General features: G+C 38.9%; 1 protein-coding gene across 2 annotated transcripts in view; it reads left to right on the top strand.

The window, feature by feature from the left end:
- Znf438 (zinc finger protein 438) overlaps positions 1–26,005 on the top strand; it is a 150,217-nt gene that overhangs the window by 33,719 nt on the left and 90,493 nt on the right. For both annotated transcript variants that reach the window (XM_036189178.1, XM_036189175.1), the window contains exon 2: positions 9,763–9,840. The gene's annotated coding sequence lies outside the window, so the exon portion shown is untranslated. The remainder of the gene's footprint in view (positions 1–9,762; positions 9,841–26,005) is intronic.

The following is a 26,005-nucleotide window of genomic DNA, read 5'->3' as shown; positions in this document are numbered from 1 at the left end:
CATACACAATTTAAAGGGAAAAGGTAATCTTTTTATGTAGGACTATTTTGATTTATGGTTTCCTGTACTTTGAAATCCTCCTTCTTCCTTGATTAAATGTGTTCCATGGCTTTAAAAGTTCATAAAATTGTGGGGATGGCTCTTTTTGGTACAAGCGGGTGTTGTTAATCAGCAGAAGGGAGGCCACTAAGAGATCGCTGAGCAGTGTGTAACAGCTATGAATGGTACTGCTGAGAAAGAGGGGGTTAGAAATGGAGAGCCCTCAACGAACAAACACACTGTTTTTAAAATGTAAAACTGAGACTAATAATGAAACCAAATGTTTAAGATATTTTAGAAAGATAAAATGCTGTTGCTTTTTTTTTTTTTTTTTTTTAAAAAGCATTATAGATCAGACCAAAGTTCTTTGATCATGACCCTTCCATTTTCCCAGGGATCATTTTATCATTTTTCTTCCAAATCATGTAAATACCTGTATACACACACACACACACACACACACACACACACACACACACACGTACCTATGCACCCCACACTATGGAATAGCAATTTTGTTTTAAATAAATAGTTACAGGTGACCAGATTATACAAATTGCTGCTTCATTTTAATAATACCATTTGTCCTGTGTTTTGATTTTCCTACTCTAGATAATCTCACTAGTAGCAAGTAGCATCTGGTATCTACTGTGGTGAAATTCCACCTTCATCTTCCTTTATGTTAGTTACTGACGCTGGAAACTTTGCATCTTAAGACTAAAACTTTTAGAATGCTTTTTTATAAAGTGACATGAATGCAGAAAGGAAGCTTAAGGGGTTGGATGGGGACCTGGGATGGGGGAAAGGAATAAACAAACACATTTTCTTTGGAATGCTGTAATGCAACCTAATATTGCACATTCTAATTAAAGTTTTCTTTTTAAAAAGATTGCCTTTTAGAACCTTTTAGAAGAAGAGAGCTTTTTGTTACTTGTGTACTTCTGGCCTTTGTCAGGTTCATGGAGTCCAGTCTCATTCTAAGGAGGGATACAGCCTTAGACATTTCCTCAATAGAGGAGAGTTTAGAAGCCTGCATCTGTGATGATATCCTTATTTTGGAGAGAGTTGTAGGACCTATTAGGCCAGTTTGAAGGACATTTGTTTCTGAAAGGTGCCTTTTTGTTAGGAGGCTTAGTCATACTGGTGTGAAGAGAAGCATTGCTCCAGAGGAGACTCAGTTGTTCTAGGAACTGTTGGAAGGGAGTGGGATTAGGTAGGCTGAGAAGGAAAAAGTGCTTATATGTAACTGGTTTGGGGGAGTTTGGTTGAGGGTATTTCAACATTCCATGATAAAGATTTTTAGTGAATGGGCTAGCTATCAGAAATGTCTAACTCCTCCCTGCTGTTTAACCAATGACAGACTTTGAACAAGCCATGTTATACTGTTTTAACCAAGTGATAGTAGTATTCACTTTATGCAGTCACTGGGTTGAGATTACATGTGTGCATTGCTAAGTGCTGAACAAAAGTGCCTCTAGCAGGTAGCATACTTGTTTGCTCATTGCCCTAACTAAGGACTCCTTAGTGCCTTTTTCTAACTAAGGACTGATGCCTCTATGCATAGGACTGAACCTGCTTGCTTTCGTGCTTTGCTACTCAAAAGAGGTTACTGTATGGTTCTGTTATTTTCAGAATAGCAAATAGCAAAATTTAACAAATATTGAATGCCAATTAAGCATCAGTCAGAGCTGCTTCTGGTTGAATGCTAGATAGGACCATTCACATAACACTCAACAGGAAGAGAAAATGTGTGCAGAAAGTAATTATTGTGGGCCTTGAAGAAGGCACTTCGTTGTGAAAAATTCCTTTGGTTTTAATCTTCACCCTTCTGGATAGTTCTTACGACTCTCCTTGGTGGTTTGCTTTGCTATCTCCTTATTCATGTTCAGGTTTGGTTTGGTTTGCCTGATTTTCATAGGAGATCATCTATCCTAAAATTAAGTCAGTGGGAAAAGTGAGATTTCTTTCAGAGGGGTCTGTGAAGTTCTATTTGATATTTAAGCGTATCCATTTGGAAATAGCCTTTTCCCCCTCTCTTTTGTTGCTCCCACCATCTGAAGAATGTGTGTATTTGTGCATGATATGTTTAATTAGTATCTTTCAGTTGCACCTGTTCATTTAAACTGAGCTTTTCTTCTTTGCCAGAAGAGATATGTTAAGAAAAAAATCCCAACTAGGATACCTAAGTCCTGCACAGTCTCATCTGCTTTCCTAAATTAGCTAGAAAGGTTTCAGCTTTCTTAGCTAAGCTACTCTTTAAAACAGTCTATAATCAGTTGAATCATCAAGCTTCTGGCTTAGAATATTGGAGAAACTTTTACATAGAGTAGATAAAGGATAGAATAAAAATGTCTGATTGGGTCTCATTATTTATTATGGAAAGAATGCTTTCCCTGAAGACTGACTGGGAACAAGATGTTTAACTGTCAGCCAGGGTGGAGGCCTATTTGTTGGTCAGCTTTCAGGTCCCATGTTTCCCCACTTGTGATGAGCCTGCCAGCTATCCTGTCCCTCCCTGTCCGCCCACTCTTCTCATTTTTCTTGGATAAGGCAGTGATACAGCACATATGTGGCAGTTAGAATTAAAAGCCAATGTCTGTTTTCTAGAGCAGCACCATGTCATCATGTCATTGTAGATTTATGCTCTGCTCTGATGTATGTGGATAAAATGCCTTTTCTTTCCTGTCCACACGTTCCTGGCTTGTGTATGTTCAAGCAGTAGGACTCCATTTATCACAGGCAATAGGAAGAGGCTCAAAGATATAAAAGGGTTACTGTTCACATTTCCTGTGCAGCTCCCTCTGATCTTCCTGAGCTGTAATTCCTTCACGATGTTAAATGTTCCCAGGCTCCTTTAACCTTCTGGCCTGCTTGCACTGGCCAAGTTTGTCCCAGGTGATTATGTAGGCGAGCAACCTCCTGTTTCAAGTGTAGCAGTAGCTTTCTCCGTGAGATAGGCAATCTCCCTGCTTTGCTGTTCCAGAAGGAAGCCTTCGATTTAAACAACAGATCAGTAACATACTGGGTTTTTACGCTGGCGTCTAACAACTGTGTTTGTTGTCAGATGAATTCTGTAGGGAGTTCACTCTGCCTGTTTGGATCCAGAACCTTTATGTCTGCATGCAAACACGTTGTCTTTTAGATTGTACATTCTTCCTCCTGAAGCCACTCTAGAGAAATGTGTTTCCGTTCTAAAGGAACACATTTTGACCTTTTCATCACACTTGAGCCAGGTATTCAGTCAGTCATCTGAAGTTGCATCTAATACAAAGTGGCAACACTCCTACTAATTTTTTTTGACAGTTCAGAGGATCAGGTACTCACTTCTTTCTAGATTTAAAAATATACAGCAGCCCATTTTGATTCCATAATTGTAAATACATGTATTTTTGTGGCTGGAGAAATGTTTTCTATTTTTTGCCTTTCTCCATTAAGCTTTAGAAGAAATTTAATGCCTCGAAGTCCACAGGAATGCCATGTGTCCACAGGATAGCAAGCATGCATGACCATTCTGTCCCATCTCAGCTTTCCCTAGGAATAGCTCTCTTGGCATATTGGATCCCACTGCTTATAGTAGACCTTTGTTTCCTTTCAGTATCTTGGAGCCTAAGGACTTGGGGGACAGAAGTTAAAGCAAAGGACTTTCTAGGATGATGTCAGTTTGTTGTCATTTTGGCAAAATCAGCTGTTTACAATGTGATGAACTGTAATGCAATTTACCCTCAAGTGATGCAGTTTTATGTGGATATGGATGGATAAGTCCTTAGATTTCTTAGGTTTGGATCTTTGGGGAGTCAACAGGAATGCTTGATGTTTCTCATTTGTCTTTAGTTCTTTGGTGTAGTATGAAGCTGTTACATAATAGGTGTCAGTAACAAGTTTTTTGAATGAATGTTAGTGTAAATTGCTTTTTGTAGATTCTTGATCCATACGTGCATATTTATATATGTTTCTAAATCTGTTGTCCTCACCCTTTCTGTTAGCCTCAAATGGTAGACACTGCTTAGAATCCTTTTGCCATGAAGCAGTTAATTCCATTCTAACATTCTGCACCCAAAGTCCTTAGGTGGTCTGTGTATTACTGGGCTAGTCAAGATACTGCTCTGTCACAGAAAACAACAACACAAACAAGGACGTAGTGAGCAGTTGCTTCAGATACAACCTGTGAATGTTGCCCAAGCTATGAGCAAATTCACTATTTTTTCAATAGAAAGCACAAATTTCTCCCAAGGATTAACTGTTTCTAGAAAAAGCATTAAATAACAGTAACAGTAAATTAGCAGGTATTGGCTGAATGCTAATGTGAGCATTGTGCTTTCCAATGTGGCCTCCCCAAGGATATGAGAAATCTTACTCCTCTATCTAAGGTTCCTTAGACCTTTCAGTAAGTGGTCTAGTTCAAAGGTAACTAGCCTAAAGTAAATTAGGTATGATTATGTGTAAAGTGAGAGGCTGAGGAGGAGGGGAAGTCATTTGGACTGGGATAAGGGAGTGGTGAAAGATTTGTAGAGGAAGTGTGAATATGACATTGAACAAACAGTTGTGGTTTGGATGTAAAGAAGTGGGGAGGCCATTTATAAACAGGGGGATAGTTACACATGCCCTGCTTCCTGCTAGACTTCTCTCCATCTCAACTTACTTGCTCTTTGTTCTGCAGTGGAATTCAGAGAAGCCTCTGCCCATGACATACAGGAGCTCCTTTAGCTACCTTAGGATCGGTTCAGTAGGAAAACCATCTCACATTCTCCTTCCCAGTTAAACATTTCAGCAGAAAGCTAGGAAGAAATATTGGGAAGTAGAATTTATGACTACAGAATGGCCTATCTAACCTCACTGGCAAGATCAACTGCACAGAGCTGAGTGATGTCTTCTTGATTTGAATTTGAACATAAAAAGAAGTATTTCCAAATTCACTACTTTTGCATATATATGGAGCTGAAATCATTATAAATATAATTCCCTAGGAATTTTATTTACTTCTAATTCTTTTATAATAAGCAATTCTTATATTCGTCTCACAAAATATTTAGCCATACTTTTCGGTTTTGTAAAACAAATTTAATTTTTTCTCTTGAGACCTTTGATTGTATTTACTTGATAAAAGCAAATATACCCAGTGCATTTAGTTTAGCATCAGGCTCTGCAGATGGATGTTTCCATTTCTTGGTCACAGGGACAGCAGCACAGAAACCACAGCGGGCTCAGCACTGACATACTCAGGCAGTCTGCAGCTTTGGTTTCTACGTCTGCTGCCAGGGGTGAGTTCACATGGCCTGTGTCTGCTTCTGGATATGCCTATTGTCCAATTGCATGTGTTGCTGCCAATGAACCATCTAACTTCCCACACTGTTTTGTAACGATCTGGAGTCTTTCAAGATGCCAATTGGTATTCCATGATTAAAGGGTTTGTTGGCTAATTTTAGGGGATTTGAGAGTAATCACAGTGTGCGTTTGTATTTTTTTATAGAGCAGATTTCCTGCATTCAAGCTTTGACACACCCACTCTATCCTTCTAATTTATTTTCCCTCTTCTTTAGAAATGCTTATTAACATCTACTGCAGAGCAGGTTTTGAAGTGTCTCACACACACTGCACATGTATGCATAATGCACACAGTGTCATTGAAGCTTGTTGCCAGGTTGCTCTCAGTGATCAGCAGTTAACCAAAAAAGTTATCTCAGGGGAGCAGAGGGGCAGGTTGAGGTGGTAGGAAGCAGGTTTTTTTGTTTTGTTTGGTTTCACCATTTCTATATGTTTTTTTCTTTTAGTCTGAACTCCTCTTGTGACCTTAAGAATACAGAGAAAGAGGCAGGCGGATCTCTGTGAGTTCAAGGCCAGCCTGGTCTCCAAAGCGAGTTCCAGGAAAGGTGCAAAGCTACACAGAGAGAAACCCTGTCTCCAAAATAAATAAATAAATGAATGAATGAATGAATAAATAAATAAATAAGTAAATAAATAAATAAATAAAAAAGAAAAAGAAAAAATTACTTATAATAGATCATTTAAAGCTTTTATGAGTACTAGCTTCTCTGTCATATGTAAACTTACTTTGCTTAGAAAATACCAAGATTTGTAAATGATTTTCAGAAATCAATTTGTCATATGAAATAAAGGAAATGTAATTGATAAAATTTCTATCTCACACTATGCCAGCCTGGTATCCATACACTGTGCTCTTTCCTACTTAGTTATTGATCATGCATGGGAGAGCAGTTGTATCTTACTGTGTCTGTGTCTTCCCACCTTTTAGTATTGTGGCTGGGTCCAGCAGGCACTCCTTCAGTGTAGACATAGAGGAGAGACAAATTCACAGCCATTCCTAAAGACTATATTAATGCTGGTTACTATCAGATCACTTGGGGATTTTTGTTTGTTCTTATGTAACATACTGAATTTGTTCTTTGACAGAGTTCATACATGTATATAGTGTATTATGATTACATCCTCCATCCTTCCTAGATCTCCTTAAGCACTTTGCCCTCTCTTCAAGTCCCTTTCTGCCATTCAAGTTTCTTTGTTTTGTTTTGGGATTCACTGAGTTTAACTGGGGTCAATTGTGTTATCATAGGTGTATTAGTCAGGGTTCTCTAGAGGAACAGAACATAGAGAATGTGTGTGTGTGCGCGCGGCGCGCACACACACACACACAAGATTTATTTATTAAAATGGCTTACAAGCTGTGGTCCAGCTAGTCCAATAATGGCTGTCTACCTATGGGAGGATGAGGAATCCAGTAGTTGTTCAGTCTACGAGCCTGAATGCCTTAGCTGGTCTTCAGTATATGCCAGAATCCAAAAGAAGTAGGCTCTAATACCAGTGAAGGAATGGACTTTCTAGCAAGAAAGAGAGCAAGCTTCCTTCTTCAGTGTCCTTATATAGGATGCCAGCAGAAGGTGGCCCAGATTAAAGGTGGATTTTTCCACCTCAAAAGATCTGGATTAAAAGTGTATCTTCTCAACTCAAAGATCTGGATTAGGAGTGGGTCTTCCCACTTCAAATGATTTAATTAAGAAAAAAAAATCCCTTACAAGTGTTCCCAACCACTTAGATTTTAGATAATTTCCAGATGTAGTCAACTTGGCAAACAAGAATAGCCATCTCAATGGGTGTGGAGCTGAGCTGTCCATTGAAGCTTGGTAGGCCCACCAGTGAGTAGACCACTGAAGATAATGGCTACCCTTCTTCCAGAATCCATCGGTAACCAATCATCAGGGAGGGTAGGGCTCCATGAACCTTTCCCTATCCACAATTGAGTATTAAGGCCCAGTGTAGTGCAGGCCTATTGCAGTCAGCTGAAGCTGCTGTGATGTCATGATTACATTGACTGTGTTGTGTCTACAAGATAGCATCCCACAGCCTTTCTCCCCATCATTCAGCTCTTACGTTCTTTCTGCCTCTTTTTCCTAGATATTCCCTGAGTCTTGGAGTCCTGTTTGGGGCCGAACATCAACTGTCACTTTTCTCAGCACACTGATCAGCCATGCATGGCTTTATTCACTGTCATTCATTATATAGAGAAGTTTCTCTGTTTTAGGCTGAGAGTAGCATTTGCTGGACCCTGAGCAGCTGCTGAAACTAGTATTAGCTCCTAAGAGAACTATATTCTTTTATTTTTAAAATTATATTATGAGATTATAATATAATTACATCATTTCCTTTCCTTTCTACAAACCTATCCATTTACCCTTCCTTGCTCTTTTTTCAAAGTCATAGCCTCTTTTAAATTAATTGTTGTCACATATACACACACAGACACACACACAGACACACACACACACACACAATTTTTTTTCTCTAAGTAGGACCTGCTCAGTAACCTGCTACTCCTATGCATGTTTTCAGGGCTGACCATTTGGTGTTAAGTAACCAAAAATAATTTTAAAATATAGTTTAATAATTTTTAAATTTGTATCTTCCCTAAAGAAGATTTTAGATGATAATCATAAATACACATAATATAAGTTATTAACTAATTCCACTTCTTTCTTCTAAATTTCCCAATTCATAGAAGCTTTTTATTTTCTTTCACTGTCTTTCTGAAATTGCTAAGATCACAAGTGACCATTGAGTTCATCTCAGTCTGCTTTCTTCTCTAAGGAGACAGAACAGGGCAGAGCAACCCCCCCTCCCTTGTTTTTGGCTTTCTTTCATTGGTAGTTAGCAATCTTGTGTGGAATCCCATCCTCACATGAATAAACTATTTATGAGATGAACAAACACTAACTCAGAGCAGTGCAAGCAAGCAGTCACAGAGACCATTCTGAAGTTGACCTTTCAGACACATGAGTGTGATGTGTCTGTTGGTCACAGATTGGGCTCTGATGTTCGAGAACAGATTTCTTAAGGTTACAGTTAATGCCTCTGATTAGAAAGACACTCTATTGCAGCCCAGATCACCTGTGTTTGTCACTGTGTGACAAGGTTGATGGTGGCTCCAGTTTTTAGGCTGGGGTGATTGATGGGGTCATTAATCTAGTTCCCACTCTGAAGGACATCTCTTTTATTATTATTATTATTTTTTTTTTGACATTTTACTTCTCATCTTCTTTTTTCTCATCTTGGCTCCTGCAGTAACAAAAGAGATTCCCTGCCTGTGGAGTCTTCTCCCAATATCTCTTCTGTGTTCTAGTATATAAATAATCAAATTCATTTAGAAGGTGTGTGTAGGGGTTGGGGATTTAGCTCAGTGGTAGAGCGATTGCCTAGCAAGCAAGGCCCTGGGTTCAGTCCTCAGCTCCAGGAAAGAAAATAAAAGGTGTGTGTTTATGTATGCATGTAAATGTAGGGTGTGTATGTGAGTGCCTATGGGCACATATGTGGAGGCCAGGGGAAGGCATCAGGTGTTCTACTCTGCCTTTCTCTACCTTGTTCCTTTATGCCAGTGTCTCTTATTGAATCTGGAGCTACTATAGCAGCTAGCAAACCCAGGTATCCTCCTGATTCCAACCCCAGAGCTGTCTTTGCCTTTCATTATGCTGCAGCTGTAGGCACCCCTGGGTACCCATGGGGTATCTAGCTTTTTACGTGAGTGCTGAGAACCAGACTCGTGTGTGCAATGCATTTTTATCCACTGAGCTGCTTCTCTAGACCCATAGCCATGCTTTGAAAATATAAACTTGAATATGATTCCAACTAAAACCTTTGTGGCTTATTTTAGATATAAACCGACCCCAGGTCAGGCTGAATCAAGTATTTACAAGTATTAAAATACCATCTCAACCTGAATCTACCCCCTTCTCTGACTGTTAGCCTACCATTGTCCATCTCTGTCTTCTTCCCAGAGTGCAGAGCCTTCCCTCATTTTCTTGTAGTCACTGAAGTCCCAGAAGCCTTGTATCATTTGTAGCACTGACTGACTTACCTCAGTGCACTTTCTTGCTTATCTCTCTGGAGGTTTGTGAGATTCTTGAAAACAGGAACTGCCTATTAAGTCATCTTGGTATCTCCATGTTCACAAGAATAGTGACTGGAGTTCAAAAGCTTCCCTTTCAATCAGGCAAGTGAAATAAATGAAGAGGAATAATATAGAGTTCACCTTTAAAAGTCTCTCAGCAGGGCTTAGGGTTTTATTTTAGATTCTTACTTGACTCATAGTATAACGGATATCAATTTTATAGTGCTTCATATAATTTTATTACTTTTCAGATACAATAATCTAATTAGTTTCTGTAAGCTACCTATCAATTCTTCCTGTTTTAACACTTCTATTACATTTCCTTTCAGATAAAGATGAATGTCATGCATCACCCAATATGAAGGTTTTGGAAGTTAGAAGACATTTACCAAGTAAATTTACTTCAAGTAAGTCTTAGCCCCAGCTCAAGATAGACTTCAGAGCAAAGAATAACGGTGATTGACATCTTTGCCATTTTGTGACTCTCAAATTTCTCAGAGTACCTTATAGTTCTCTTGTATATGAAATCTGTCTTGGGAAGTGATAGGTCAGCAACTTCTTAAATCCATGGTGTTATTTTTAATACACAATACTTGTGCTCTTCTAATGCCTGTGGTGGTTTCTGCTAAACCAAACTCGCTGCTTCCTCTGCCTTAAAGCCCATGGGTATTAATTTTATGTTGTGATAAAACATCATAATGAAGACAGCTGTGCAAGAAAGAGTTAATTTTGGCTTATGGTTCCAGGGGGTTAGAGTCCATAGCAGCAAGGTGGAAGTAGGAGGCAGGTATGGAAGCTGGTGCAGAAAGCTGAGGGTTCACTCCTTGAATCACAAGCATAAAGCAGAGAGAGAAAGATTGGAGAGAGAAGGGAGCGGGGGACAAGAACACCCTGAGAATGGTGAGGCTTTGAAACCTCAGAGCCTGCTCCTGGTGACATACATCCTCCAACAAGGCAACACCTCTTAGAGCTCCCCAAACAGTGTACCTGCCAGGATTCCAGTGTTCAAACACATGAACCTTTGTGTGTGTGTGTGGGGGGGGGGGATTCTCATTCAAAGTACCGTACCATGCAAAACCTCCATGAGGTTTCAGCTTCCAGCTGGAAGCATTGGTTTTTCTTTCTCTCTCTGCTGCCCATATCTAATGTTTGTATTCCTGTGTTTTAACATATAGGTTTGTGTGTGTGTGTGTGTGTGTGTGTGTGTGTGTGTGTATGTGTGTGTGTGTGAAGTTTATATCTGCTGTCCCCCATCCTAGGTTAAGGTTACAAATTAAAGATCTTTCCTAATTTTTGTCTCCCACAACATTTACCATAGCCTGTAATAGTGTTCATTAATACTCATTTAACAAAAATAAGAATGTACTTGGATTTCTTCCCATCTTGCCCTCTGGCATTGATTCTCATAGATACTTCTGACCCATGTTCATGGCAACTAGTTATTCTTGTTATGCTCTCCTGGCTGCTATCTTAGCCTAGAAAAATACTGAACATAGCGCAATTAACAAAATACAGTCAGTTCCAACCTCAGAAATAATCTTTATCCCTGAAGTTCATGTCTGATCTGTTGTTTGGAATGTAGAAGGCATTTTCCACAAAAACATGTTATAAGTAGTGGTTAGTTTCTCAGCTGGCACTCCCAGGACTGTTTAATTCATAAGCACCAGTACTGCTTCAACTCTAGGCAGCTGCCATGTATTATGCTCTTTGGTGGAGAAGCTGTACCTTTGTGTCTGGAAGGCTCTAGAGATGGATCATGAACTTTATAGGCTGAGCTAGAGTTTGGTAGTCATGCTGGCTACTCATCTTCCAGTGCAACTTGGCTTTGGGGACTGTGTCATAGACATTTGCCTATAGGCTCCTGACACTCTACACCAGTGGTTTTCAACTTGTGGGTCAGGACGCCTTGGGAGTTGAAGGACCTTTCACAGGGGTCGCATGTCAGATATCCTGAACGTCAGATGTTTACATTAGGATTCACAACCATCATAAAATTACAGATATGAAGTAGCAATGAAATAATTTTATGGTTGGGGGTCACCACACATGAACTGTATTAAAGGGCCACATCATTAGGAAGGTTGAGAACCACTCCCTTAAACTGAGGGAGAAGCACTCTGGCTCTCTGGTCCTCCTTATGGTGGATTAGGATGGGCTTGGCTGTCCCTTTGCTTGGGAGGGACTTTTAAAGCAGGTGTAGAGAGATGAAGAGCTGTTCCACTGTCCCTTTCTGCTCATCCACACATAGCATAATACATATGCATGGAAAATACATAAACATGGAAATCATTCAATCTATAAGGAAAACACATTAATAGATATTTGACATTACGTCAGGTTTTGTGAACAAGTGATTATCATTTCTACATGGGTATAATGATGCTTCTAGTGAAAAACATGTCACTGTGTGCATAAACAACCCTCAAGGTTGACAGCTTAGGTTGTCAGGTATAAGAAAAAAATCACTTCATAAAATTTAAGAGAATTTAATTTATTCAGTGATCATTAAGTGTTGTGCACATGAGTACCTGATTTATGCTTAATGTTGTTGTTAAAGCTAGAGGCTAGGGAATGTGAACAAAAGGTGCTAGAGAAATATAGGGCTCAAGGTGTTGTTACAAAAGCATCCCCAGTGAGAGTGTCATTGCTATAAAATAATTTACAGAGGAAATTAGTGGGTTTGGGATGCCCAGAATGGCATTCCCATTGTGAATGCCATGTTTCTAAAGATAGTGGTAGGGGTTCACTGGGTTTCAGAAGAATGGAGGACCTGTGACTAGAGTTAGGGAAGAAATGATAGTTTTGGGGATAGCCTGCCTGAAGAGAGGGCTAGAGGCAAGCAAACTGCCACCACTGTCTGGAACAGAAGAGTTAGGTTATGTCGGGTAGAGTACTAGGTGGGGAAATTAGGTAAGTGTTTCAGTCTTGAAAGTTCCAGTGTCACCCAGGTTTCTTAAAGCTACAAGTCTCAGAATCTTATCTCAGAACTTCAGTAGTTTCTGGGGCATGGGCTATCAAGCTATTTATTTTTTAAAACTCCCCTACTAGTTTTTATATCCAGCTAAGATTGAAAACTCCTGGATTTGAAGTATTGGCCAAACTTAGGAGAGCCAAGAATGCCCTGCGAAGGAGGTGAATCTATGTCCCTCTGGCAGTAGGGATTCAGCCCTCAGAGGTTTGTGCAGTGGGTGGCATGATCAAATGGGAGTTTGCTAAAATAGATTTTTCAAGTACATTTGAATGGAAGAGAAGTAAGAAACAGCTTGACTTAGAGTTTGTGGTAGTATGAGAAAAGGAGAGGAGTCACATTTTACTGTATACTTGGGTATGTGGGAGTTGATGATATCAGCCTTGACCCCAGCACAATTTGTATCATAAACTGATTATACAACCTCATCCTCATTAATTTGATCTCTTTTCTCTTAGAGCCTGGCAACTTCGGCAGTAATTTCAGCCAGTTGCATTTAATAGAAGAAGACCATTGTCTGCCCATGTACATGTCTAACTCATAATAGTAAGTGAGGTTATGTGTATGAGGAATATGACCTTTAACATAATCATTAAGAAGCATTTAATAACCTCCCACATATGCAGTAACACAGCCTCAGTCCTGCAGGATCATTCCAGGAGTCAGTGTCATGTGTATGAGGTAGTTGTTCGCATACCATTTTCCAGTATTAAGTTGAAATTTGAAGTCATACTGTGCATTTTAATGTTTTGGTTAGTTAAATTGGGAAATTACTTGCTTTTCTGGTGACAGATCTGTGTTTGCTCCCCAGCCTTAGCACCTATCTCCCTCTTGCATATGTTTTTCTCCCCACACATATCTGTAACTGGTGCAGCCCCTTGCTACAAACTTCCCAAAATTAGTGTTGGCTAATATTGCATGTTCTCAGCACTAGTGAACCAGAATGCATTTCTGTGCTTTTACCTCCTCCCTGGTCAGAGTATAACTTGGCAGTGCACTGAGTATTTCCGGCCATTTGTCAGAAGCAACCATTAGCACATGTGCTGCATCAAATAGGTCTGAACTCTGGTATGTGGTGATATTTTGTTTGTGCTCTAACAAGTGAAGTTTGCCTGGAAATCAGAGTTCAGAGCTAAGCCACTAGTTAACCATAGAGGCCAGGCAGCAGTGGCACATACCTTTAATCCCAGCACTTGGGATCAATACTTGGGAGACACATGCCTTTAATCCCAGCACTAGGGAGGAGGAAACTGAAAGTCATATGGCTGGGTGGAGAGAGGAATGTAAGGTGGGTAGAGACAGGAGTTTGGCCCCTTTTCAGCTGAGGAGTTGGTGAGGTAAGAGGTGGCTGTGGCTTGCTCCTTTGTCTCTCTGGTCTTTCAGCATTTACTCCAATATCTGGCTCTGGGTATGTATTTATTTATTTATTTGTTTGTTTGTTTGTTTGTTTGTTTATTTATTTATTTACTTATTTATTTATTTATTATGACCAATTGGAATTCACACTACATCAGTACATGCTCATTGCCAATGAGCACAGTAAGGTACTAAGTAGCAGTATGATGTAGTAGACTAGAGTAAATGTCATCAGTCTCTGAACTATTCTGCCTGTAATTTGAAGGTTTAAAACAAAGTCACCTTTTTTGTAAATGTTTTCACAAAATTGCTTTCAAAAACGTTTTCAGGTTTCTGGGAAACTTTAATGATTTATAGGATAGAACACACTAAAAGATAGTTACAACTACCCTAATCCATTTGTGCTCCCTTCATATATACATGAAGGATGTGAGAAATTTGGGGCACCCAACCCAAGACTTCATATCTGAATCTAGAAAGGTACACCTCCTCAGTCCTTAGCTCCTGAGAATTTGTAGCTCCTCTGTATCTACCACACCAGTCCATGACAAAGAGTACTCCCTGGTCCTGAGAAGCTAACTCCATCCTGGCTTCTAATGCTAGCAGTGCCTGTTTCCTAGGTCAAGTGGGCAGATGTCTCTACTAGGACCAGGTCAGGTGACATGCAAGGGAGGAATGGACTTAGGAAGCAAACAAAACATGTATGGCAGAGACTCCTAGGTATGACACCTGGAGCCAGATTTGGTCCCTAAATGTGTTTTATTTGACCTGCACCCTACTTTTTGTTTTGTTTGTTTTTAAAACATCAGTTAGTTACTAAGTAGTGTTATTTTAATTGTTAACTAATTTAATGCATAAAACTAGATGGATTCTAATGAAAACTGGAAGATGAGTTCTGTACATGGTCCTGTTCTCCCTTGGACAGCTGTCATGTTATCTGCAAATAGCGATACTTTGACATCTTTCTTTCCAATTTGTATCCTTTTGATCTCTTTTAGTTGTTTTATTACTCTAGTTAGAACTTCAGTTACTATATTGAATAGATCAAGAGAGAGAGAGTCTTATTGTCTTATTTCTGATTTTAGTGGAATTGCTTTGAGTTTCTCTGCATTTAAGTTGTTGTTGACTGTAGGCTTTATTATGTTTAGGTATGACCCTTATGTTTCGGATCTCTCCAAGACTTTTATCATGAAGTGGTGTTGCATTTTGTCAAAGGCTTTTTCAGCATCTAATGAGATGATCATGTGGTTTTTTTTTTCTTTCAGTTAGTTTTTATGGTGTATTACATTGACAGATTTTTGTATGTTGAACCATCCTACTTGATTATGATAAATGATCTTTTTGAAGTGTTCTTGGATTCAGTTTGTGAGTATTTTATTGATTATTTTTGCATCAGTGTTCATGAAGGAAATTGGTCTGTAATTCTTTGTTGAGTTTTTATGTGATACAGGTTTCAGGGTGACTGTGGCCTCATAAAATGAATTTGGCAATGTTCCTTCTGTTTCTATTTTGTGGAATAATTTGAAGAGTATTGGCATTAGCTCTTCTTTGAAAGTCTGTTAGAATTCTATGCTAAAATTGTCTGGTCCTGGCCTTTTTTTCTGTTTGGGAGACTTTTAATGACTACTTCTATTTCCTTTGGGACTATAGGACTATTTAAATTGCTTATCTGATCATGAGTTAAGTTTGGTAAGTGGTATCTATTGAGAAAAATTGTCCATTTCTTTTAGATTTTCCTATTTTATGGAATACAATTTTTTTTTTTTTCAGGAGCTGAGGACTGAACCCAGGGCCTTGCGCTTGCTAGGCAAGCACTCTACCACTGAGCTAAGTCCCCAACCCCAGGAATACAATTTTTAAACGTATGACCTAATGATTCTCTCAGTTTCCTTGGTGTGGTATCAATTGTTATATCTCCCCTATTTGTTTCTGGTTTTTGTTAATTTGGATATTCTCTCTTTATCTTTTAGTTAGTTTGTCTATCTTGTTAATTTTTCTCTAAGAACCAACTCTGTTTCATTGATTCTTTGTATTGTTCTCTTTGTTTCTATTTTATTGATGTCAGCCCACAGTTAATTTCCTGCTGTCTGTTCCTCTTGTGTGTACTTGCTTCTTGTTTTAGCACTTTGAGGTGTGCGGTTTAGTTGTTAGTGTGAGATCTCTCCAATCTCTTTATGTAGACACATAGTGCTATGAAATTTTCTCTGAACATCACTTTCATTGTGTCCAAAAAGTCTTAAATCTCTGGTGGTCTGATAGAACACAGTGGGACATTTTAATTTTTTTGTAACTGTTGAGTAGCTTTGTGACCAAGTATGTGATCAGTTTTAGAAAAAGTTCTATGAGGTGCTAAGAAGAAGGTATATTCTTTTGTATTTGAGTGAAATATTCTGTAGATACCTGTTAGGTACATTTGGTTTATAATGTACGTTAGTTCCAGTATTTCTCTGTTTAGTTTTTGTCTGAATGATCTGTCTACTTGTGAGAGTGGGGTATTGGTGATAGTGGTCTTCCACTATTGGTGTGTGAAGGTCAGTGTGTTATTTAAGTTTTGTTAATGTTTCTTTTACAAATGTGGGTGCCTTGCATTTGGGGCATAGATGTTAAGAATTCAAATGCCATCTTGGTAGATTTTTTTTTCCTTTGATGAGTATGAAGTGTCCTTTCCTATCTTTTTTTTTTTATACTAATTTTTGTTTGAAATCTATTTTGTTAGATATTAGAATATCTATACCAGCCTGCTTCTTGGGTCCATTTGCTTGAAAAATCTTTTTTTAACCCTTTACACTGAGGTAATATCTATCTTTGATATTGAGGTGTATTTCTTCTATGTAGCAGAAGGATGGATCTTGAAGGATGGATCCTATTTTCACATCTGTTCTGTTAGCCTGTATCTTTTGCGGGGGGAGGAATTAAGTCCATTGATATTGAGAGATATTAATGGCCAGTGATTGTCAATTCCTGTTATTTTGTTGTTATTGCTGGTGGTGGTAGTGTGTGTGTGTGTGTGTGTGTGTGTGTGTGTGTGTGTGTGTGTGTGCTTCCTTTCTTTGTTTTTTCTGGTGTCAGATTCTTTATTTCCTGTGTTTTCATGAGTATAGTTAACCTCCTTGGGTTGGAGTTTTCCTTCTAGTACCTTCTGTAGTGCTGGATTTGTGGATAGATATTGTTTAAATTTGACTTTGTCATGGAATACTTTGTTTTCTCCATCTATGGTGATGGAAAGTGTTGCTGGGTGTAGTAGTCTGGGCTGGTGTCTGTGGTCACTTTAGAGTCTGGAACACATCAGTCCAGGCCCTTATGACTTTTAGAGTCTCTGTTGAGATGTCTGGTGTAATTCAATAGGTCTACATTTATATGTTACTTGACCCTTTCCTCTTGCAGCTCTTAGTATCCTTTTTTTATTCTGTATGTTTAGTATTCTGATTATTATGTGGCAAGGGGACTTTCTTTTCTTGTCCAACCTATTTGGTGTTCTATAAGCTTTTTGTACCTATTATGGGTATGTCCTTCTTTAGGTTGGGAAAATTTTCTTCTATGATTTTGTTGAAAATATTTTCTATGTCTTTGAACTGGGATTTTTCTTCTTCTATTCCTGTTATTTTTAGGTTTGGTCTTTTCATAGTCTTCCAGATTTCCTGGATATTTTCTGCCATGAATTTTTTGTTTTAACATTTTCTTTGAAGGATGTATTTATTTCTTATATCAGATCTTCAACACCTGTGATTCTCTCTTCCATCTCTTGTATTCTGTTGGTGTTGGTTGTGTCTATAGTTCCTGTTCACTTACCTAGATTTTTCATTTCCTGAATTCCCTCAGTTTGTGTTTTCTTTCTTGCTTCTATTTCTATTTTCAGGTCTTAAACAGTTTTATTTGTCTCTTTCAAATGTTTGGTTTTTCTTGGCTTTCTTTAAGAGATTTATTCCTTTCCTCCAATTGTTTGTGTTTTTCTGGCTTTCTTTGAAGGATTTATTCATTTCTTCTTTAAGGACTTCTATCATCTTCATGTAGTTGGTTGTAATGTTTTTTCCCCCCTGTGCTTCAACTGTGTTGGAATATTCAGGGCCTGCTATAGTAGGATAACTGGGCTCTTTCCTAGTGACTTATTGCCCTGCCTATTGTTGATTTGTTCTTATACTGAGGTCTAGGCATCTGGGTTGGGGTGATTATAGGTCTAGGCACCAATTTTTGAGTTTATCTTTGTTGGATGGGTCTTTTGTTCCTTGGTTTCTGTTTGCTCTTTGGTCTTCTGGTCTTTGTGGCCTGGATTTCTAGCAGCTGGCGTGACCTCTGGTCCATCAGGAAATCTCTGTTAAAATTGGGGGCTAGACTTCTGGTGGCTAGTGTGGCCTTTGGTCCAGCAGGGGGCCTCTGCCCAGAGTTGAGGTCACTGATGAGGAGGGAAGTGGGGATTGGGGATAGTGGGGTGGGACACTGAGACAGTGGAGAAGATTTTCAGGTGGGCCACCTATTGGAGTCTGGTGGCCAATGTGGTCTCTGGTTCAGCAGAGAGTTTCTGCCTCTGTTTGCCTATGTTATTCTGGCTGATGTGGTCTGCTTTTCTGACTATATGGCCTGCACCTGTTCTTCTAACTGGTGTAGTCTGCAGTTGTTGTGACTGGCATGGCCTGCACCTGAAGAGGGGGCTGGGGCATAACAGTGGGTATGGGAGATGGGGTGGGAAGGGTTGGCTCTTCCCTGGGTCTTTTGGATCTGAACTGAGGGCATGGGAGGATTCTGAGGGGAAGTGCAAGAGTTATATTTCTTACTATACTATAGTGAGACAGAAACAATACAGAAAAGCAATGAGAGACTGTCAGGATGTTTTCTTGGCATTTTCTTTTCTTTCTTTTTTTTTTTTTTTAAGTGCTGAGTTGGGTTTTGCTGAGATCCCAAACCAACTAGTTGCTCTACCATGATTCCAACATTTTATAGTTTATTTTTGTAGGATTCTTTGGCACCATAGTATCAATGATTTTAAATTAGAATTCTAGAACTAAAAGATATCCTTCTTACTTATCTTATAAATGAAGGAGCTGAAGTCCCAAGAAGCCTTGGTTATCTATGTTTTACAGTAGTCAGTGGTAAGGGTCGGAAGAGATGCAGGGCCTCTTGGCTGTCAGTTTAGTGAAATTTACAGTAGACTCCTCAGTTGTTGTTGTTGTTGTTGTTGTTGTTGTTTTTCTCCAGCATCATTTTTATGTGTAGGACACGTAATTTATTGCATTAGGGCCAGTTGTCAAATTACAAGTTTGGATTTAATCTCCTGAAGCTGAGGGGCTTGTGGGATTAAAACCAGATAATACATGGGTGGCAGGAAACATGATGAAACATTCTTGATCAGACTCCAATTCTGTCCTCTAAGAAGAACTCCATTGTTTGCTGTTCTCTGGGACTAATTCTGCCTTCTGGAAGGTTCTTCCTGCCCATTATTTCCTAAGACATTGTTTATGTGGACATTAGGGGATGTGTAATGTTGTTGGGTTTAAGCTCTGCTTTCAAAGAATTTTAGTAGCTACTTTTCACATTACCATGAATTATCTTGGCAAGCAGTATTTTAAACATGTTCTGTGACTCCACAGCACAGCTGCCTTGCTTTCTGTCTCTATTCTGTTCATCTCTGACTATTTGAGCAGTTGCCTTTCATTTGCTCATATCAGTAACTCTTGAAAGATATTGTGGTTTTATTTTGGGTTTTGGTATTATTAACTGCTGTAATAAATACTCTCTAAAATGCACAGAGCTTAAATCCAATTCAGGTTTACTACATTGCTTTACTGCTAGTAAAACTGTATCAGTTAATTGGTAACCTTCAATAACGGGCCTTTGAGCTCATCAGCACCCAAGAAAGACCAAGAAACACCTCCCCTGTTCCTGAAAAGTTTCTGCTTGGAGTTGACATCCAATCATGTCACCGAAGTATTTTTGGGGGAGAACTGTTCACAAGGCCACATCTGGTGCTGAGAAGATGTGGCTTATAATGTGATTCCCTTGTTGGATAGCTTTTTAATTGGACATTTCCAGGGGTTGCTTTTATACTTTGCCAGGAGAAAATGAAGTATGGGTAGGTTAATATCATAGTTTTTATTCTGCTTGAATAACAATACCATATTGTACTCCTTGTCTTCATCTTACTTCTTTCTGCTTGTGTTATATATATATTCTGTGCTTTCTGGATTAACATTCAGCACTTAAAACTGAAACAAAATGCTATTGCTATCTCTGTGGTAGAAATAGTCAAGCCCAAAGGACCTTATTTGCTCATAATCCTGATGAGATTTAAATGAGTTGTAGGCATAAATAGATAAAGAAAATTATGTCAGATATCACCATTTTTATTCAGTCTTGTACTAAAGGGTCTGTCCAGAAAAGCAAGTCAGGATTAGGGGAGGAGACTACAAGAAAAGATGTAAAAATGAGAAGAAAATAAAATACCATTATGAGCATATGATGTCTAAGATAAGATAAAACAATAATTTAAAAAACCTTTCAGAATTTCACAACTACATTATTAGCATGAACTGGTAAGTTGGGTGGGATTTTGATGAAAAGTCAGTAGAACAGCAGCTGCACTTCTGTAGACCAGTGGCAACAGCCAGACAGCATGGAATGGTGGTATATCACTCAAAGCCATGCTGTTTATCAAAGCTAAGATTAAGTGGGATGTAACTGTTCCTGAGAATGGACTCTGATTGCTTTTGTTTTCAGATCAGGAGTAAATTGTATCAACATGACTATTATTGGTGGAGTTAAATTTGGTCTCTTGGTTAAGGTGGCCTCTGCTAGGTTTCTCCGCAGTGAAGGAATGACAGTGGATCTTATTGGTGGGGAGTATGTTTCATCTTCCAGTAGATGTCAGTCTGAAGCTACAGATTATACTGAACCCTAGGGATAACCATGCTTTTTACTTTATGTGCCTATAAAAAAGTTCAATTCTAAGTTAGGCTCAGAAAAATAATTTTTTTAGAAAAATAGCGATAAATAATTAAAATAACAAAAGTGATAATATGGCCCCTCCTTGTCTCCATGTCATTGTTATTTTTGCTTTTGCAAGTCCATGGAGTCTTTGCTCTGCACGTGATGCCTACTCTTGCTCTGTACCACAGCACTGCCACATGCTTGCAGTGCTCATCTGTCCTTCCATGTTTCCTCCCTGTGCCCATGCACAGGTTTCTGACTACATTTTCATGCACCTCTTCTTTCAGGAAGAGCCTTTATTTGTCCCAGGTGAGGGCTTGCTTTGGCTCCTGTCCCATCCCTTAGAATCAACCTCTTAACTCTGCATAAGTGTGGCAGCATCTTCTTCAGTGGCTTCCCTCAGGGATTTACATATTTTTAATCCAAACTTGTCCTTGAGTCTAGAAAGCATTCCTTACTTCCAGTAAGTGTTTTGGTGTCGCTCCTTTGATGAGATGCTTGCTTGCATCTTCATTAGGCTCAGTGCTTTCTGGCACATCTCACCCAGAATACATCTTGTTTGTCTTCTTCCCACACAGCTGCTGTCTTTTCTTAGCTGAGTGCTCATACACGGTAGCTTTTGCTGTTTGCAGTTCTTAGGTGCAGTAGCAAAGCTGCCATGATTTTCTTTTGAAGTTGCTTTATATGTCAGCATTCTTAACATACACTTCTGTTTTCCTTCTAAGTGAGAAACTTTTACCTTTTCACTCATAAGAAGTGTTCTACAGATTTCACATATTCAAATTCCCAGCATCACTCTATTTCTAAGATTTGGGGACTAAAGTTGTTTAAAAGAAGGGCTACTTGTATCTGTGGCCATAAACAGTAGATCTAATGATCAGGATGTGTCTGGCCAGCAGGCAGGAGGATTTGCAGTGTACATATGGTGTGCAGAGGAAGAATCCATCCCTGATGCATAGCATCAGAGTATACAATTGAAAACTCAAGGTATCTTTATTTTGGGAAAATAACATTTATTATTTTCAGTTCACGGTCGACTTTGGGTAACTAAAACCATTGAAGGCAAAACCACAGATTGGGGGCAAGGGAGGTGCTAAAATGTTTAATTTTAAAGAATACAATTTACATGGCAACACAATATAATTGACTTAAATAAGAAAAATTTAGAGCTTTTTGGAAAAGTTACAACCTTTCATTGAATGGCATTAAATATAAATTAAATGTAGAGAAACCCTTCAGGAAGTGGTTTTGAAGGGGGATGGAGATACAGTTCAGTGGGCAGAATTCTCCCTTACATTGCAGAAAGCCCTGGGTTCATTCTCCATATTACATAAACCAAGCTAAGTGGCCCAGCCTGTGATCCCAGCCACTGACAGATGCAGGCAGAAGGATCAGGAGTTTAAGGTCATTCTCAGTTACATAGAAAATTCAAGGTCAGCCTTGCTTATGTGAAACCATCCCAAAAAATAAAATTTAGGGGGGAAAAAAAGACTTACCATTGGAAAAAAATGTTAATTTTTTCCAGTGCTCTTAAAATTGAATCCCTAACAGATCTGGTGGGGATGGGGATTTTGTCCTTACTATTAACATCTTAGAGAATAAAGTACAATTATGTTTTTAATTTTGTTTTGATTACTTAATTTAATTTTGACATTATAATTGTGAACTTAGGAAAGAGGTGTCCTTTAAAAATTATAAATGTGCCCCTATAAGGTATTTTCACCCTGTGTGAAGGACCTGTTTTTTCTGTCTTTGTAGCATGATTTAATGTAAACCCATAGTAATTAAAGCCATCCATGATGTAAAAGTATACAAAATTACCAGTAGAAAAGACAGAGAATTGATAAATAGACACATTTCTATGTGGAAACATGTTTATAACACAATCAGGCTATTGTAAATTTGTGGGAGAATGGATGGATAGTTTTCAGTGTGTGGTTCCGGGGACAGTAGATTGTCCATATGAAAAAGAATGAGATGGGATTTTTCCATACATAACTGGGAAAAAGGTTAAACTTATAATTTCATTTAGATACAGTAAATCTAATTGGAAAACTAGAAATTATAAATGTAGAAACACAACTCAAGAAAGACCTAGACTCAGAAACTGGCTGAAGGATTAAAACAAATGGAAGGAGCACATGACCCAAAGACAGCCGGGAGGAGTGAGGGCAGCCCACACTTGAGAGCCAAGCAGGGCTTGTCCTAAGTGCCCTGAGCATTTCTCACACCGCTGGCTTACATGTGAAAACCAGAGGAGATGGAAAGTTGTAAGGAGCCCTCACTGGCAGCTCGGTTGTCCTATCAAAGGAACAAAACTAGAAGCTGCTTGACTTGCCAAGGTATTTGCCATTTCTTTCTCACCTAGAGAAGCTTCAAAAAGGTTTAACTAAGATTCATGAAATGACAGTTCAACTTATTACTTTCTATATAAGTGGCACCCTAAATTCACCCAGTATTATGCATAAAAAAGTGGTAAGGAATATTATTGATTTTAACATATATTTCCTAACATACTTAGAGGATTTTTTAATGTATATGTTTTGAATATTTTTTTCAAACCCTTGCACCTGTAAATGTAGATCACTCAGTTTATGGAAAATGTCTACTGCTTAATCTAATTAACAAGGCTAGTCTTCATTTTTAAGTTTATCTTAGAAATCACACATCTTTCACTAAATGTCCACTTGATTTTATAACTCAAATATGTTAATATATGCCACCATGACAACCATCACATGGCTGAATTCTAATTCTAATAAAAATAAATAGGGCACAGAGCCATACCATGTGTTACCTAGATACTGTAAGATGCTGTTCCCACAATCTTTATTCCTTTGCATTCAGGAAACTCTTCCAGATAGATGTTTTTTAACAGTAAGTGATACAGCTGTGGAAGAGGTAAGTTGTGGAAGTAAAGTGTCCACACTTAACTGCCTTGTTTCATGATAGAATAAAGTTATATGGGCCCAAATACTATACTTATTAACAGAATATAGAGAGACTGGTGAAGAACAGCATCTTGCTGCAGTGTTCCATGGAAGGTGGATTCATGGGTAGCATTATTTTAATTCCCCCCTCTTTAGATCACTGTGGGAGTTTCTACATCTCAAGAAGTAAGTAGAATAAATCCATCATATGTGGAGTTAATGATACAACAAAACCCCCAAACTGATGAAATCAAACCAACCTTTGGATTTTAAACTTCTTTGAGAGTAAATCTAAATATTGAATGAACCTTGTAAAGTTGCTGGACCTCAGAGGTAAAGGAAATTCCTCAGAGGAACTAGGCAGGTGCTTTGAGACATCAAAAAACAAGAAAGGTATTTTGGCCACATGTTTCATTTAATGCACAGTAGTGAAGCATAATTTTAAGATTTTAAAGAAAAGTTCACAGTACCCATCTAAACAGTCTCAAGTAATCATCAAGTTTTCTTGAGTTTAAAGGAATTCTTAAGCCTTCATTGAGCCAATATTAGAAAACAGACTTTTTAAACATAGGTTTCAAGATAAAGATTTGATGCAGCCAGGACACCTGGTCTCAGTGCTGAAAACTTTTTATCACTTGTGAGCAATTCGTGAATGACAGTGGCTTCTTTGATTAATGTTTCTTAGGCTAGAACTAGCCTGTTTCCGAGGCGTTGGCCATTCTCAGAAAGGTCCATACTTCTCAGCAGTCTCATCACTGATGGCAAGGGTCTAAACAAGTGTCTTGAGCAACAAACCCATCAGTACTTTATTTTGTACACAGGCTCAATCTCAACACAAGATAAAACGGTGTTCTGTACCAATCCTCATGGAGGTGACAGGGTCTTGGGCAGAAGCTTTGCTTGAAACCATAAAGGTTGTTGCCAACATTTGGCCCAAGAAACATTAACTTTGTATTTTTCTGTGTAGAACTAATTACATTTGTTAAAGGTCTTATATCTCTGAGTTTGAAAAACCCTAAACTTTACCTTTGGATTGGTAAGAAGAATGGACTACAGCACACCCGTGACACTGAAACACAAGTATGCGGGAGTTGCCCTATGGTGAAACGTTTCCTGTCCAGTTTAGAGAAGTCTTGGAGAAGAGCATAGTTCTTTTTCCACTTGCATTTACCCTCCAGTTCCTGCTCTTGGCTCCTGTGGGTGATGACAGCAGTGGGAGGGAGATGAAGTCTGTAGTGAGTCTGTCTGAGAGAGTGTGTCCATGATCATTGCTATTAGCATGGCAGCTGGGGTGCTGGACCCCACAGGCGCGAAGTACACACCTCAGCTTTCTAGCTCCGAGGTGCCAGCCTATGCACAGAGCAGATGGGCTCTGAGTAAAAAGGGAGTATTAAATATTAAATGCCTTGAGAGGAGAGTGTCTTTGAGAGGAAAATGAATCTAGGAAAACCTGTAGATGCTCAGAACAAGACAGATGGAGAATTAAATGAAGGACCTCAAAGGTTTGTTTCTCTATGTGTCTCTGCATCTAGCTAAGTAAGTGTGAATTGGACAAACTTCCTCTACCTGCTGCTGTGTATCTAGATCTTACTGTAATGCCTTGGATACAGTGTCTTCATAAAGTGTGGAAACAACTGACCAAAGATTGAGCCTATCTCTTCTTATTACTGACTCAATGGGACAGGTCAGAACTTGAAATTGTCAGTCCTGTGAGGTGGGAAGACTGAGAACAGGAGAGAAATAGTCGGGATGGTCAGTTGTATCAGAACAAAGACAGGGAAAGGGAGCTGGCAGATGAAGGAGAACGTGGAAAAGTAGCAGAAACAAAGTCTCAGCTCAGTCGGCACCTGACTCTGCTAAGGCACTGAAAAGCTATTTCTATGATGTTTGTGAGCACAGAAGAGGGCAAAGGTGGCTGTGATGCTCTCTTTTTAATCAAATATTCTTTTAAATTTTTATATGTATAGATGTTTTGCCTGCATATATGTCTGTGAAGCCCATGCATGACTGATACCCATGGAGGCCAGAAGAGGGCATCAGATCTCTTGGGACTGGAGTTACAGACAATTGTGAATTGCCATGTGGGTGCTGGGAATTGTACCTGGGTCCTGTAGAAGAGCAGCTAATGCTCTTAAGTGCTGAGCTACCTCTTCATCCCTGATGCTGGTTTCTTTCTTTCTTTCTTTTTCTTTTCTTTTCTTTTCTTTTTTTTTTTTTTTGAGCTGAGGATGGAACCCAGGGTGCTCTACCACTAAGCTAAATCCCCAACTGATGCTGGTTTCTTTAAGAAAGTGAAATGTATAACTTAGACCTTAGAATAAATATATTATGACATAAAGGATTGCCTTAATCTTTTGACAGAAAAAGGCAATCAAAAATCGCAGAGCATAAAAAAAGTGG

The sequence above is a fragment of the Onychomys torridus genome, chromosome 5 (genome assembly GCF_903995425.1).
Source record: "Onychomys torridus chromosome 5, mOncTor1.1, whole genome shotgun sequence".
NCBI lineage: Eukaryota > Metazoa > Chordata > Mammalia > Rodentia > Cricetidae > Onychomys > Onychomys torridus.
The sequence above is the reverse complement of the archived record's forward strand: the minus strand, read 5'-3'. Positions and strand labels throughout refer to the sequence as shown.